This window comes from Rissa tridactyla, chromosome 12 (assembly GCF_028500815.1).
Source record: "Rissa tridactyla isolate bRisTri1 chromosome 12, bRisTri1.patW.cur.20221130, whole genome shotgun sequence".
Taxonomy (NCBI): Eukaryota; Metazoa; Chordata; class Aves; order Charadriiformes; family Laridae; genus Rissa; species Rissa tridactyla.
In genome coordinates this window covers 16,423,707-16,439,155 of record NC_071477.1, presented here as the reverse complement: position 1 = coordinate 16,439,155, position 15,449 = coordinate 16,423,707, and the positions used below count along the sequence as shown (strand labels likewise).

The following is a 15,449-nucleotide window of genomic DNA, read 5'->3' as shown; positions in this document are numbered from 1 at the left end:
CTGTGAGCAGGACCGACAATTTACGTCTCGGGTTGAGGGCATCCAAGCCCAGAAAAAGACGTGGAAAGATACCCAAATAATATTCTGGAAGCATAACTTGAGGACTTGTCCCTTGTCCTCGAGTTGGTTCAGAATAGCTCAACGGATTTACAGTTGGGCCAGATGTGCGGGGAGTAACCCGCCTCCCCCCGGGAAAAGGGAGGTGACCCCCCCCCCCCCCACACACACATTTAATCTGAATTACAGAAATTCAGAGAAACACCTGCTCGGCAAGGAGCCCCGCAGCGCGGGTTGCCGGGACCAGAGGTGCCTGCCCATGCACGCACGGGGAGACGGCAGGGCATCGCCACCCCCCCGTCGGGTCCCGGGGGGGGGACGTGGCACACCAGGAGGTCAAGCCAAGCAGGGGACTGTGCTCTCGGGTTGGGCCAACGATGGCTGGATGCAGCCACCGGCTCGTCAAGGTGCCAGGGCGCCAAACGCTGCGCCCCGGGCACTGCCAGGGAAGGGACCAGAAGGTGGAGGTCCCTTTGCAGGCAGAGCGCGTCTCTCTCCAGCTCGGAGCTGGCGTACCTCGCAGCCAGGCTTGGGAAACGCTGATAAGATGAGGGAAAACATCTTCTCTCCCTCCTCCTCTCGCGCTGCCCTCCTTCCAGACAATTAATTTCAGCCCTGCACCAGCCCGTGGCTGTCTTGCAGCGCCGCTGTGAATCATCGGCAGCGAAACGCTGACTCACAGAGGTGAGGCTCCAGAGGCGGCTGACGCAGGAGCCCTGGTCCCCACGGCCCCCCGCGAGCTGGCTCCCGACAGCCCTCCTTCAGGTCCCCACGCCGCCCCTGCGCCCGGGGAGGCGGCGGCAGACCCTCCGCTGCGGCGGGGAGGCGATGCTTCGAGAGGTCATTTCATCCCACTCGGCCCAACGCGGGGAGCAGCTCCATCCCGACTGGCTCAACACACCTTTCATAGTCTCCTGCGGTGGAAACTCCTCTCCCTGCACCACTGCCTGCGCCAGGGCTTTATCCTCGTCGCATCCGAGAGGTATTCTCCAGCGTCTCACCAAACCTCCTGCCCTGTTGTTTTGGGCTGTGGCTGTCCCCGTCCCGAGGAGCCAGGGCAGAGCTCCTGCCCTTCCGCTGCTCCAAGCTCCGCAGCTCCCTGCTGTCCCCAGCCCACCGTGACCCCTCCGCGGGAGCAGCCCCACAGAGAGCCGGTGCCAGCAGCAGCTCGACCCCGCAGGGAGGAGAAGGCAACACCTGCGGTAGCTCCCTCAGCCCAGGGACAGCAAACCCCTGTGGCCACCGTTCAGCCAGAAGGACCTGGTGGCCACCCTGACGGGACGGTGCCTTTTCAGGTCCATCAGGTTCCAGCCTTGGGCCTTCCCAGCGACGACCTGGAGGCCCTCAGAGAGCAGCAGGTCTACAGAGCCACTGAAGCAAGGCAAAGGCAGCTGCCCAGGGAGGTCCCTGCAGGACCAGGCCCAGGAGGTCCTCTCTGCTCAACCCTCAAAGAGCAGCAAACAGCTGGCAGAGGCACGGGCTGCTGGGCACTGAGCGCTGCTGGGTCCAAACCGAAAGCATTGGGCTCCTCCTCCTGCCATCAGGGCCTTGGCCGTGCCGTGAGGTCCACGTGCCCCTTGTGCTGCCTGGTAGCCAGATGGACCTGGGTGTTCACCTCCCGTCTCCGCCTGGCTCCTGAAGATCCCTGTTAGCCAGGACAGCAAGGCTTTGCGATCGCAGCACTGAGACTTGCCGTCTGGTGCGTAACCACAGCTTTCTAAGACCCCTCATGCCCACACGCTTGTCTCAAGCCCATTCTCTACATTCCCTCCTCATATCCTGCTATTTTCTCTCTGCTCCTCAAATCAGTCACACAGATGGATGTTTTAGCACCCGAGTCTTTTTCCAGACAATCGCAGTCTCTTCTGATGTTCTCCATTTACAGTAAAGCAGTTCCCCTTTCGCCTCACACCAAAGGCATCCTCCAATTCCCGGTGACCCGGCTCCTCCGCCCAGCGAACACCTGAACGTGCACCCAAGGGGCAGGACTAAAGCACAAGAGCATGGGCACCGCACCCCGCGAGCGCCCTGCGCGGCAGGACTCGACTACCGCAGAAGCAGCAGGGCACTGGGGTGCTGGGAGAAGCTTCATTGCCCTCCCATCCTCCACCACCACCACCCAGCTCAGCCAGCTGGCCTTCCCTGCCACCACGGGCTGCTTGCAGACGTCGTCGCTCCGTCCACCCCCGAGCCTCGCACGCCGCGTCCAGCCACGCCACTGCAGACACGTGTAGCCTCACGGCCACGTTGCCCATAACTCACCCTTTTCCCCCCACCTCCAAGCCTGCTCCCTCCCACCCCCTTGCCAGGAGCGTTTGGAAAGGAGACGTCAGACCAACACCGCAGGATGTTCTCCTGCCCAGCAGGATGGTGGGAGCTCAAGTAGGTCACACTAGGAAGGCGAAGGACAGCGTGAGCGCTCCCTCTTCACCTTGGATGCCTCTCTCGCCAGCCTGCGAGCAGACCTCGCGCCGCCCCGACCAAGCTCCGCTGCCTTGTCCTGCTAACCAGACCAAGGCTGGCCCACCACACACCAGCCCAGCGTCGGCAGGACCGGCCCTGCCACAGCTCCTGCCTTCAGGTAGGGAAGAGCAACGAGGTTTGAACCTGCTGGTGCAGGAGATCGCCACCAACTAACCACAAGAGGCTGCTCCCAGTGAAACTGCAAGGACACGTCAGCTCCTGTCCCTCCAGCAGAGATGACAGGCCTAGCTCACAGCCCGGCTGGCGATGGAGGGCAGGAAGGTCTCATCAAGGCTGTCTGGATCAGTCCCTTCCTGAAGGCAGGCCCCAGCCTGCCTCACCAGCAGGTCTTAAATCAACGTAGGCTTTGATGGCTACTCCAGACACCTTTGTCAGGGGAGGTGGTTGCTTTCCAGCCCCAAGCAAGCCTGGCAAGCTTGGGCTGTTGGGTTGGTGTGCTCTGCAGCCGCTGACCTGACCTGGAGGCTCCCAAGGGATGCTGAGCCGGGGAAAAGGAGCCAGGCTCCAGGCTGGAGCAGCCGCCGAGCACCACGACGAGCAGCAGACGGTGGCTCTTCATCGACAGGGGGCACCACGGCCAGGCTGGAGCTGCCAAGCGATGAATTGGGTCAAGCGGGGAAAAATATGAGAGTAAAGGCAGCAAGGCTGAGATGATCCCACGGCAATATGCTCACGTGAGAGCGGGGGTCCTGCGTAACGCCTCCACAAGCTTTGGGACCCACCACATGGGAGAAGTCCATGGCGTGGAGTTCCCCCACCTCTCTGAACAGGGCTGGCAAAGCTGCTCTCCTGCAGCTAGCTCAGACTTAATTGACACGTGTTGAATCTGTTTGGGGGCAATTATGTATTTACATTATGTCAGCAGTTGCCAAGAGCCCAGACATCTGCTCGCTCATCATGTGCGAGCCAGGCAGCGCGGAGACATCTGACCCCAGAGCAGGATGCTGGGCTTTTGCAAACACAGCTGACGGGCAGAAAAGTGCCTCCCCCGCCACAAACCACCCCGTCCTCCGCGGGCATCGCCTGCGGGAGATGGGCAACGACCCGCTGCCCAGGGTGGCATCGCCCTGCTCCAGGGTTAACGAAGCAGCCTGAACCTATTTCACCAAACTACGCTGCGGGAGCCGGGCTCAGGCTCCCCCGGCGGCTCAGAGGCACGGTGTCATGGGTCAAAAATGAATCATGAGAAAATTAGGGCAAAAAAAAGCACAAAGTTAAAAAGCCACCGAGTTCACAGGGAGAGGGCAGGGCTGTCCCCCAAATCAGCGATGGCAACTCGCCCCCTCCCCGGCTCAGCTGCCAGTGCCGAGAGTAGCCGGGGCAGAGTCCGTCCCGAGGGACCAGCTCGCTCCCTCCTTCCAGCTCGCTCCCTCCTTTGGTTCCAGCAAAAATCAGGGAAGAGGAGCGTGACCCCTGCTGTGTCCCTGGGGAGGGGGACGGGGCTGAGGCGCCTCCTCCTCCTCCAAGCCTGCCAGGATGTGAAAGCAGCACGTCCTCCTCCCTGCTGCCCCGCTCCCACCACGCACAGCGGCACACAGTCGTTTTGCAAGACCCGGGCAATTTCGGGCCATTTTACAGAAGGTTTCACTCCTACCCTTTTCAAGTGACACATCCCAGGTGAATAAACCAGTTCAGGAATACATTGCTGCGACCCCTCGTAGCAGACACCTTGGGAAGCCAAGAAGCCCCTTCCACACAACCTCATTAACGTGCAAACGAAGATCTCTCAACCGGTGGGGCAGGAGGGCGGTGATTCAGCCCTTGCAAAAACACCCTTCGCTTCTCCAGATGAAAGTGCCACCCAGACACCACCCCCCAGCCAGATGAAGGCGCGGGGGCAGACCGCAACCCCCAGCCACCCCTCGTCCCCCCCGGTTTGCTCTCCCCAAGGCCCACGTGGGATGGCACCGGCAGCATCAGCCGCAGCGTGCCATGTGCCATCGCTGAGCCCAGACACCCTGGCATTGTCTTCTCAGCAGACCATGCCCCACCTGCTCGGCACTCTGGGGATCTCTTTGCTTTCCTCGGCACCCACGGGTCCCTCCAGTCTCACCCATTTTTCCCTCCACAAGCCAAGGGCGATCGATGTGTGGCCAGCAGGTGGGGGGAGGTCATCCTCCCCCTCTGCTCTGCCCTGGGGAGGCCCCACCTGGAGTGCTGGGTCCAGTTCTGGGCTCCCCGGGTCAAGAGGGACAGGGAACTGCTGGAGAGGGGACAGCAAAGGGCTACCAAGATGCTGAGGGGACTGGAACACCTCTCTGATGAAGAAAGGCTGAGGGATTTGGGTCTCTTCAGTCTGGAAAAAAGACGGCTGAGGGGGGGGACCTTATCAACACTTATAAATACCGAAAGGGGGGTGTCAGGAGGATGGGGCCAGGCTCTTCTCAGTGGTGCCCAGCGACAGGACAAGAGGTAACGGGCACAAACTTGGCCATGGGAAGTTCCACCTAAACATGAGGAGGAACTTCTTGACTTTGAGGGTGGCAGAGCCCTGGCACAGGCTGCCCAGAGAGGTGGGGGAGTCTCCGTCTCTGGAGACATCCCAAACCCGCCTGGACGCGTTCCTGTGCCACCTGCTCTGGGTGACCCTGCTCTGGCAGGGGGTTGGAGGAGATGATCTCCAGAGGTCCCTTCCGACCCCTACCAGTCTGTGTCTGTGATGCCCTTGGCCATGCAGGGCCCTGCCTGCGCCTGCCCAGGGCAACAGCTCTGCAGTCCCGCAGCCTTTGGAGGTGGCAAGGAGCTATTCCAGAGCTTCCCCACTTTCGGTTTGACCCCCTCACACTTCAGCTCCTTCCCCCTGACGAGAGCCGCCCGGGAGCACAAGCAGAAATGCCCATCCGCCACCAACCAGCTGAAAACCATGCCCTGCTGCCAGGCAGCGTCACTGCTGCTGCTCCCCGAGAGCCATCCCCGCTGCCCACCCACCCCAGAGCATCTCCAAAGCGGCTCAGCAGGCAGGCGGCGATGGCCACCTCGCCGCCTCCTCAGGAAGAGCCCCGGTGGCAAGGCTGCCCCATGCCGGCGCGTCGCCGGCTCCCAGGGACAGGGGCACATCTCAGCAGGGAACGGCTCCTCAGACCGGGTGGGCACACCACCATGCAGCACCTTGGTGACAGTACAGTCACACCAGCCCGCAGGCTTACGGGGACCCCCCTCAGCCCCGAGCACCAGCTCCCACCATCAGCGTGGCCGCTCGGGAGCGAAGGACGCAGCCAGGACAGGCCCGGGCACCAGGATGCAGTGGGAAACCAGGCAGCCTCTCTGCCAGAAACCATACAGCCGCCAGCATCCCCCCCGCCGGCATCACCCTCCGCTGCTCCCCACATCCTGCTGCTCCGGGAAAGAGCCCGGGGAGGTGGGAGGTGTGGGAGTTCATTAAGGCTTCTTGCAAAACCAAAGGCTGCCCAGCTTGCCTCCTCCCTCACGTCAGGCGGCCCTGGAAAACCAGGAATGTGCCTCTTCCAGGCAAACGCATACCTTTTTAAAAGGCATGCTTGCGCTGTCAGCAGAGTTCGGAGCACGCTAGGAGCTGGGAGAGAGATTTATGATACGACGGTGCTCCCGGGGCATTCAGCTCTTCCAGTAAAGGTCCAGCAAGAAGCACCGGCTGCAGGCAGGAATATCGCAGGAGAGGGCAAGGGAGACAGCAGGTTGCTTAACATTTGGCACACAACATCCTCCGATGCGACGGCACGTGGTGAACCAGCCCTGTGGATGCACTGAAGGGTTTAAGCCACCACCCAGAGCACCCTCCCCATCGTCCAGCCCCTGAGCAGTCAGCGACACGGCTCCTTCCCACGCTGCAGGATGACACTTCATCCAAAGACTTTCCAACTACCTTACCAACACCCGCCCTCGGGAAGGTCGTAAAGAAAAGGGACCGACTCAGGGCAGGGTTGCAGTCACCCTGAGGGACAGCCCTGAGGAGGGACACCTGAGCAGCGCAGCACCGACACCTCCCCAAACCCTTCTGCATCACCCAGCTTTCCCGTACCACCCTGACCCCCCGCCTCTCCCGACACAGCCACCACCTAAGGAGGCCCAGGCGCCATTGGCACAACCGTCCCAGAGGGGAAACAGGCTCCCCCAGCGTTTCACAGCCAGCCCACCCTGCACCCACAGCCCCCCCTGCACCCACAGCCCCCGGCTGAATGCGAGCCACAGGGTGCCGGAGCCTTGGGGCTCCCAGCTTTTTGCCCCATTTCGTGGCAAAACGGCAGAACCAGGCAGGGAAGCAGCACCGAGGCGAAAGCCCCAGCCAAAAGGGTCAACAGAGCTTCAAGACAACTTCCTTCCCCAGGGCGAGGGTGTCAGCCATCTCGGGCAGAGGAACCCCAAAGCAGGGTTCAGCCATGCCCAGAGATGCCCTGGGGTGCCCCTGTGGCTGGGGACAGCGTGGGGCGGCCAGCGTGGTGGCAGGACCTCCATGTGCTGCCTGGGGAAGATGCGGGCGATGCCGGAGCAGACAGGCAGCGGTGCTGGGAATGGTACCCAGAAAGCTCCACCTCTGCCGGTTGCTTAGCGACCGGCATCCCGCAGGAGCCACCTCACCCGCACGTCCCTGCCAGCAGCGCCAGCTCTGCCGCAACGGCTCTGGCAGCGGAGGTGAGACCAGAAACCTTCACCTGGAATCCGCCAGCTTCCCCCTTCCCGCTGAAGCACCGGGGGCCTGGCTGTGCCGGGGACACGCTCTGCTGCGATCTGTCCCTGCGCCCCGTCGGTCCCCACGTCTCAGCCCCCAGCCTTGCCGCAGAGCCAAGGCCTACAGGAAAGGCAGCAAAGCTTTTAGATGAGACAGACATCCCACCCCAAGCCCAGCTGCTGCCTCCAGAAGCTGATAAATGCTAGACAGGGAAAGGAGAAGGACAAACGGAAACCACTTTACGTCATCTGAGCCCATCTCAAGCTGCCAGCCCAGCTGACCTGGAACGAGCATCACACAGCATCACACAACCCGTTCTCCTGAGGACACCGATGCATCTGAGCCCCCACCCTGTGCCCTGGTCAGCATCATCCTTCGCAGCTTGGCTCCCTCCTAGCAAGTCCCCAAGCTGCAAAGGGCAAATCTTTGCTGAGAGGTGGCTCCATGACCCAACCTGGACACCTTCCTGTGCCACCTGCTCTGGGTGACCCTGCTCTGGCAGGGGGTTGGACTGGGTGATCTCCAGAGGTCCCTTCTGACCCTATGATTCTGTGAATCACAAGCCTCGGCATCGCTGTTGCTTCCCAAGTGATAGAGGCCAACTTACTTGGGAAAATCCCTCCCAACATCTGAAAATTCCTTCGCAGGGCAGAAAATGCCACAAGTTTATAAGGAAGAAAAGCAGCAGATTAGGAAGTGAAACAGAAGGAGCTAGAGGTCAAGGAAGGGAATTGCTCATGCAAATGTCTTCTTGGACACCACCTGCACTTCATGCTGCTGTTCATCTCACTTCTGAGTGAAGACAGATTAGCTGGAAAGAGGAGTGGGAAATCGGTATGTTAACCATGGAAAATCGAGACTGGAAAATAGACCTTCTGGGGCTTCCTGAAACTGTCCCCAGCACCGGTGTCTCTAGCAGAGGTCCGACCTCTCCTGGGTCAGAGCTAGAGAAGCAAACCAAGCTTTTCCTTCGGCTTGGCGCCTGAAAATCCGATTAATCATCGGTGCCGCAAGAAATCGATGTGACCGCAAGCACGTTGCCCCAAAGTCTCCTTAAAAAACCAAAAAGCTGAGGGGCTTCCACGAGCTTTCAGCCCTGCAGTAACAGCCTCCTTGCAGCTTGGCACTGGGTGCCAGCACCACGGGAGGCAAAAGCCTGAGATACTTGGAGTTGGGTCTCCAGAGGCCGCCCTCCCAATGGTCCCCGTCTTCCCTCGCACCCCTGCCCAGGGTCACGATGGGTGGCACAGGAGAGGTGACCAGCCGGCCTTGCCCAGTGTCCCACAGCCAACCCACTCACCAGCATCCTCAAACACAAAGGTTTTTCAGGGGAGTGGAAAGGTCTGGTCCTGACACTACAATGGCGGTTTACTCCATTTGCGTTGTATTATTCTCAAACACAAAGCTCAAATTCTTTTTTTTTTTTTTTTTTTTTCAACTGGCAGTTGAAGTCTGATTCACCCCCAGGCGCAGGCGGGTCCCCACTGGTCGCAGGCAGCCGGGTGGATGCAGCTCCGCTCCCGCAGCCCGGGCTCACGGCTGCCCGCGCTGTGCCCGCAGAGCCCCCGCAGACCCCCCGCAGGGAATCCAGCCCAGGTACGACGCCGAGTTTGCCACTTCATTGTAACCCTTCCCGTCCCTGGCACCGCTCCTCCGCTTCCACGCGACCAGACGCCAACCCTGCCAGAGGGGTGACGGGAATCAAGAGTCATTTAGGTGACGCACAGATAGAAACCTGAACAACAGCTGTACAAACCCATGCCAGGGTCAACATTGGCAGAGATGCCCAGAGACCCCCAGCTCCCACTGCACAACCGCTCCAGCCCCGTGTTCCCCCAGCCAGCACCCTCCAGGCCTCACCCCGGGGGGGGGGGGACCCGCCATGCCCAAGGACGAGGCAGACATTTTCTGGTAAGTCAATATTGCCGGTTTTCCCTAGCTCTCCCCCAATCCTTCCATTTTACCTCTTGGACAATCCTGAGCAGTTGTTTTTCTCGGCTGTTTAATCTCTCTCCAGTTCCCAGAGGATGTACGCTTAGCGCCTGCAGAAGCTCAGCCAGCTTTGATGTGTCTCAAATTCTACCCCCAGGCAGGTGACGGGTATTCAGGGAACTTGCACAATTAAATGACAACAGAAGGAAGGGCTGGAGGAGAAGTTTTTAAATAATAAAAAAAAAAATAAAATAAATAAATAAAGGAGGAAAGAAAGCAAACCTGAATGAAGCCTCTCCTCCCCACCGCACCCAAGGGCACAGCCCCAAGGAGGGCAGAGCCCATGGTGGCCACCAGTGCCTCCTCCTCTCATGCCCGGAGAGGAAGGTCCCAATCCATAGCGCAGGCACCCTGGGCAAAAAACCCTGCTCCCGGCACAGGAGGGTGCTGCGGCCAGCCTGAACCTGGGGAGCAGGGACCCCCACCGCCGCAGCCGAGCCCCACCATGGCACAGCCCAAGGGAGAAATTTGTCCCGAGGACCCGGCTGGCAGAGGCGGCGGCGCTCCCCGGCACACGGCTTGTGCCAAGCAGACCTGGGCACGGGCTGGCACGGCTCCTGCCCTCCCAGCTAAACTGGGGCAGCCTCAGCCAGGACTGGGGACACAAAGCCAGTGGTGGCTCTGGGCTCAGCCAGGCCCATCCCAGCCTGACCACTGTCCCACACAGCCCAGCCTGGCAGTTGGGGCTACTGGGCACGGAGCAGTGTCGCCACGTCTGCCAGGAGCATGAGGCTCCAGCGCTGTCACCACAGCATGAGGGGAACAAGACAGAGATGCCTCTTCTACCCAGCAGCCGTCCCTGATGGGTTCGCCGCTTCCCACCGTGGCCTCCGGAGGGTGGGCAGGACAGCTGTCCCACAGCCGGGAGGAAGGTGCGTGGGGGACCAGTACAGGGGAGCTGCCGGAGGTTGCCCAGGGCAGAAAGGGTGGTGGTGGAAGAGGTGTTGGATGGGTGACAGCCATGAGGGGACGCAGGCAGGGCTGTAGCCCTGGCAGAGCACCAACACGCTGCACCCACCCCCGGGCTGGCACGGCACCACGTGCCTCTGCTCAGCGGTCCCTGGCCACCCCTCAGGGACCTGAAGGTGGCCCATGATGCCATTCTATGGGATCAAGGCCCTTCTACAAGAGGTCTGGACTTCCCAAGAGACGGGGCTGCCCGTCTCAGTCACCAGGTGGACAAGCCCAGCGGCGGCAAGGCCACCGCCACCCCAGACAGCCTCTCACCCCCCCGCAGCATCACCCCACCAGGGTCAGCACAAGGGACCCACTTGGGATGGCTCTGGAGTGCAGGCCCCTGATCAATGCCATTAGCACCCACGTTCACCCAGCTCTCCCAGCCTGCCCCAGCTTCGGGGCATCCATCCAGGGCACTGGTGTGGCCACTAGCGACCAGGAGACACTGGTGTGGGGACTCCATGACCAATGCCTCTCGGGACAAGGCAGCACCCACACCGCTCAGCACTGCGTCCCCTGCGACAGCATCAGGGACAGCCACTGGGACTGTCCCTGGTGGCAGCGAGGGGTGGCACAGCGATCCGCCCGGCACGGCCGCAGCATCCACCACAATCTCCCCAGCGGCTGAACGTCTCCGTCTCCCCGGCAACCTGGGTACCGGCGCCTTCTTACTTGCAGCCCAGCGGTCTTGTGCAGCAAAAGCCACGCCGAATCCATAGCGGGATTACAGCAGCCCTCTCCTTCCCTTGCCCTCCTGCCCTTTCCGTTCAAAATTCATCATTAAAGCACAACCTTGCAGTGAGGAACACGAAGCACCGTGCCAGGGTAATGGAGAGCGGCAGCGCTCCCACTCACCCCGCCAAGCACCACCACCACCACCGTGGGGTTTACTGGGTACCTCTGGGCTGTCACAGCTGGGGGAAAGCGGGACCTGTGCAGCAGCCGCATACGGAGTGACAGGCGCTGTCTCAATGCCGGCTGCCTCAAACGGCCTGAGCCATTACGCGCACATAGGGGCAGGACAAGCATCCCCCAGGTGACACCAGTGGAGGAGACCCAACCTCACCCTCCATCCGGCACGTTTGGTGGCCTCAGAGGCTCCAGAAGCTCCTCACCGCAGCACAAAGCTCCCTCTGGTGCCCCACCAGCTTCTCCATCACCCTACCAAGAGTCCTGCCTTCTTTGCAGGTGGGGAAGGACACAAACCAAGACCTGAGTCCCAGGGCAGCATACGGCTCCAGGAAGAACTGGCCCTTCCCAGAGGTCCCTGAGCAATGCCACCGCAGAGAAAACACCACGCTGCAGACCCTCTCAGCAGGCCGAGATGCTGTACGCAGAGGCGTGACAAGCCCCCAGCCCCCACGGAAGGAGCATCCCCTGGGGAGGCAGGCGAGCCCCAGCACCCGGACCCACGCTCGAGATGGGGCTGAGCCCCGCGGGCTGCAATGAGGGGAGCAGATCATGCCCCACAGAACCTGTTGGCCTCCCACCCAGCAGCTCTCAGCCCATGCTTTTGTAGCTGCTGAGGATGGGAAGCGGCCCAAACCCTGTTTAACCCCTCAGCAAAGGGAGGAAAAGCCAAGAAAGGAAACTCAAAAGCCTCCGTCCCAGAATAAAGGAGAGAGAAGCAAGGGCTGTGGGGGAGCCAGGCTGGAAGAAGCCCAGAGAGGTGCCACCACCAGCACCCATCTGTTGGAAGATGATGCCCTGGAGCATACCCACGCCGGGGCTGGGTGCTCTCCTGCACGTGGTCCAGCCTCCACATCCACCCTTGGGAGCAAGGCTTGCAGGTCCCCAGCCCGCACTGCGCCTGCTCAGGCACTGCCTACAGCTTCGCATCCCTTGGGTCCCGCTGTGCCAAAAAAGCTGCTGAAACACCAGTCCCGGGTGGTCAAGTCCTCCTCCGCAGGGATCTGAGAATGGACAAGCCCTTCCTTTCCACCCAGCCCCAGTGGGATCACCAGTTTAGCAAGGCAGCAGCAGTCCCAGCCCTTCACACCCTTGCCCAACACCAGCGGAGAGGGTGGTACATCACCCGGGAACAGAGCTCTCTGCCGCGCCGAGACCTGCCAAGGACTTGGGCGAGCGCCATCGGAGCAGCGAAGCTGCATCTTCCAAGGAAAGCCCCATCTCCTGCCGCGTGTCAAAGGTGGGGCAAGATGCCAGCCCCAGCACGGCTCGCAGGCAGAGAAGCCTTCAACAACCAGGCAGAGGGGGGCAGAGGTGGGTGGGCATCCCAACACACCCCCCCTGCCCCCCCCCAGCACGGGGGAAGCCCAGCTCCTAACCGACGTGATGCAGAAGAGGTTAAAAGTACCAGCCAAAGCAAGCGGGGGGTTTGGCCCGAAGCCAGCCTTTCCCAAGCGGAGTTTGAGGGAGCTGGCAGCTCTCGCCAGCCTCCGGGGCACGCATTGCCACATACCGCAAACCTGTTTGCTCAGCCCGGGCCAGAGCAGCTGGGATGGCACAGAGCAAGCTCCATTGACCAAGGCACGTCTCGCAGCGAGGACGGGCCCCAAATCAAGAGGAAAGTGCACCAGCAGCCCCGAGCCGGAGCAGGCGCAGCCTCCCCAGCACTGCAAACACCCGCTGCCAGCTCCCGCCGGGCTCCCGCCGCTGCACGGGGTGAAGGGCAGCGGGGAGAGACCAGCTTCATCCTCCTAACTGCTCCGTAACATAGACCGAGGCCGTTTCTCCAGCAAAAGGCAATCCGTGCACCATCCTGGGCCAATTCTTATAATAAGGGGCTAATCCTGCCCAGGGTGCTGGCAGCAGGGGGGGGACGACACACCTCTGTGCTCATCTGCGCTTTGCAGCCACCACAAACCAGAGTTACGGGGCTAAACCATCCCAGAGCCTTATCCAGAGCTGGGGGCTCTGCTGAGGGGGGACAGGGCTGTCCTGCTGCAGGGATGGCCGTGCCACCAGCCCCTCTGCGCTTTTTTGGATGGGGAAGGGGTTGTCCAAGAGGGGCCGCGGCCAAACGGAGCAGTCAGCCCAGGCAGGGAGCGGGCTCTCCAGGGAGACCCCGGGACCACCCGCGCTGCAGCCGTCCCTCCCCTCCTACTCCGAGCCTCAGGCAGGGGCGGCAGCCGAGTGGAGCCCAGGGCTCTTCTGGTGCCGCAGAGGGATGGCGACGGAACCAAAGGCTGTGATGGCACCAACCAGTGCTCTCTGAACCCAGTCCACCCGGCTGCAGGGACGCCCTGTGGCTGGCCACTGCAGAGCACCTGCAAGGCACCTCAGATGCAGGCCAGAAGCAGGCAGGGGCGTTGCAAACCACGTGGACCACCCATCACGGGGGTGATGGTGGAGAGCACCCCCTGCCCCAGGTCACCCCCTGCCTCTGCGGCAATCACGACGCGGGGACAAAAGCAAGCGGAGGAAGGTAGAGACCGCGGGTTCAGCCGTCTCGCGATGGAATGGAGCAGCCAGGGGACAGCAGATGCCTTATGTGGAAGAAGAACAGAGGGCCAGACACCCTGGAAACCACAAGGCCAGCCTGTAAGCAGCGCGCTGGAAGGAGAGGAGCTCAAGTAGGTGAAGAGCCCCTAGAGCAAGGGGAGCCACCGAAGGGAGCCCAGCTCAGGCACATGCTCGGCCCTGCCTTCTCCCATCTTCTCTTTCCTTCCAACGGAAGGCCAAGCTCTCTGCCTACGGTCATCGTCCTCTGATCTGCAGCCCCAGAAGAGCCTTGTTTGGGCTCTAAAGCAGTGGCTACAAATTGCCATTTCCCCCAAGGCAACGGTCACGTCTTGCACACCTCTTCCGCGGTGGAAGGAGGATGGGTGTAGTTCAGTTGGAAGGGACCTACAGCAATCACCTAGTCCAACTGATGGCCGACCACCTCCTTCGAGCAAGCTCCCAAGGAGACAGTGCTTTCCCTTCGTGCCTGCCTACCACATCCCAGCAGCAAGCCCTTCATGGCGTGCAGGAGGTAGGACGTCTCATGAGCTGAGAGGGAGCTGTAGGAATATAGAGTAATGAGAAGTTTATCACCACGATTACTGTGCCGTGACGGGAGCGTCACCAACCCTTCCAGAAGTGGAGGGACAACTCCCTCAAGCACAAAGCGGCAGCCGGCCCGGGCTGTGCTGGCAAGGCCTCTCTTGCCCAGGCTTGCCAGGGAGCTGGGACCCGCAGGGGACTGGCACAGGGCTCGTGAGGCTGCTCAGAGCACAAAGCCGTAAGCAGTTCTGCCGGGCAAGTGCTTCCCCAAGTCCCCGGTGTTGGCTCATGAGACGCAACCAAAAGAGGGAAACATGAACCCAAAGACACCCAGATCTGGGCCGCTGACCACCAGCTGGACCTGAGACGCTGAGGCCACCAGCGAAAGCAAGGGGTTGTCTGGGTGCCAGGGTCCCATGGAGGCGGTGTGTGTCCTCCTGCTCCCCAAGCCACCCCAGAGCAGGGAACCCCAACAGGGACTCACCCCCCAGTGCAGAGGCAGAGCTTCCCACCAGGAGACAAATGTTCCCATGTCAGCGGTGGCCAGCGCCCAGCGTCTCCAGTAGCCTTCCTCTCACACAGCCCCGGAGCAGAAGCTCACAGACACCCTGCTCCGTGCTAGAGGGAAACCGAGGCACGCGGTGATGCGGGATCACATCGAATCATGGAATGGGCAGAGATGGAAGGGACCTTAAAGGCCATCTCATTCCACCCCCCTGCCCTGGGCAGGGACACCTCCCACTGGACCAGGTTGCTCCAAGCCCCGTCCAACCTGGCCTTGAACCCCTCCAGGGATGGGGCAGCCACAGCTTCTCTGGGCAACCTGGGCCAGGGGCTCACCACCCTCACAGCAAAGAATTTCTTCCTCAGATCTAGTCTAAATCTCCTCTCTTTCAGTTTAAAGGCATGGCCCCTTGTCCTGTGGCTATCCCCCTGATCAGGAGTCCCTCCCCATCTCTCCTGGAGCCCCTTTAGGGACTGGAAGGGGCTCTAAGCTCTCCCCTGAGCCTTCTCTTCTCCAGGCTGAACGCCCCCAGCTCTCTCAGCCTGTCCTCACAGCAGAGGGGCTCCAGCCCTCCCAGCATCTTCATCGCACAACCCACCTCTGCCTCCACCAATTCCCAAACTGGTCTTCCAGCACCCAAACTCTTCAGCATACACAGACAGGACACGAAACCGTGTCATTCTCCTTTGCTTTCCCTAGAGAAATGCCCTGGACGTGGGTAGAGCTGGCATCTTGCTGGACCCACAAAGACACACACCCCCCGCCGGAGGGATGGTCTTGGAGCACCGCTGGTGAGAAACCGTTCATGAAAAGCGAGGAGCTGCCCCGTTGAGGGCCAGAGACACATCTAGCCCCGAGGGG

General features: G+C 61.3%; 1 protein-coding gene across 7 annotated transcripts in view; it reads right to left on the bottom strand.

The window, feature by feature from the left end:
* EPB41L1 (erythrocyte membrane protein band 4.1 like 1) overlaps positions 1-15,449 on the bottom strand; it is a 71,842-nt gene that overhangs the window by 45,061 nt on the left and 11,332 nt on the right. The gene's annotated exons all lie outside the window — the stretch shown is intronic.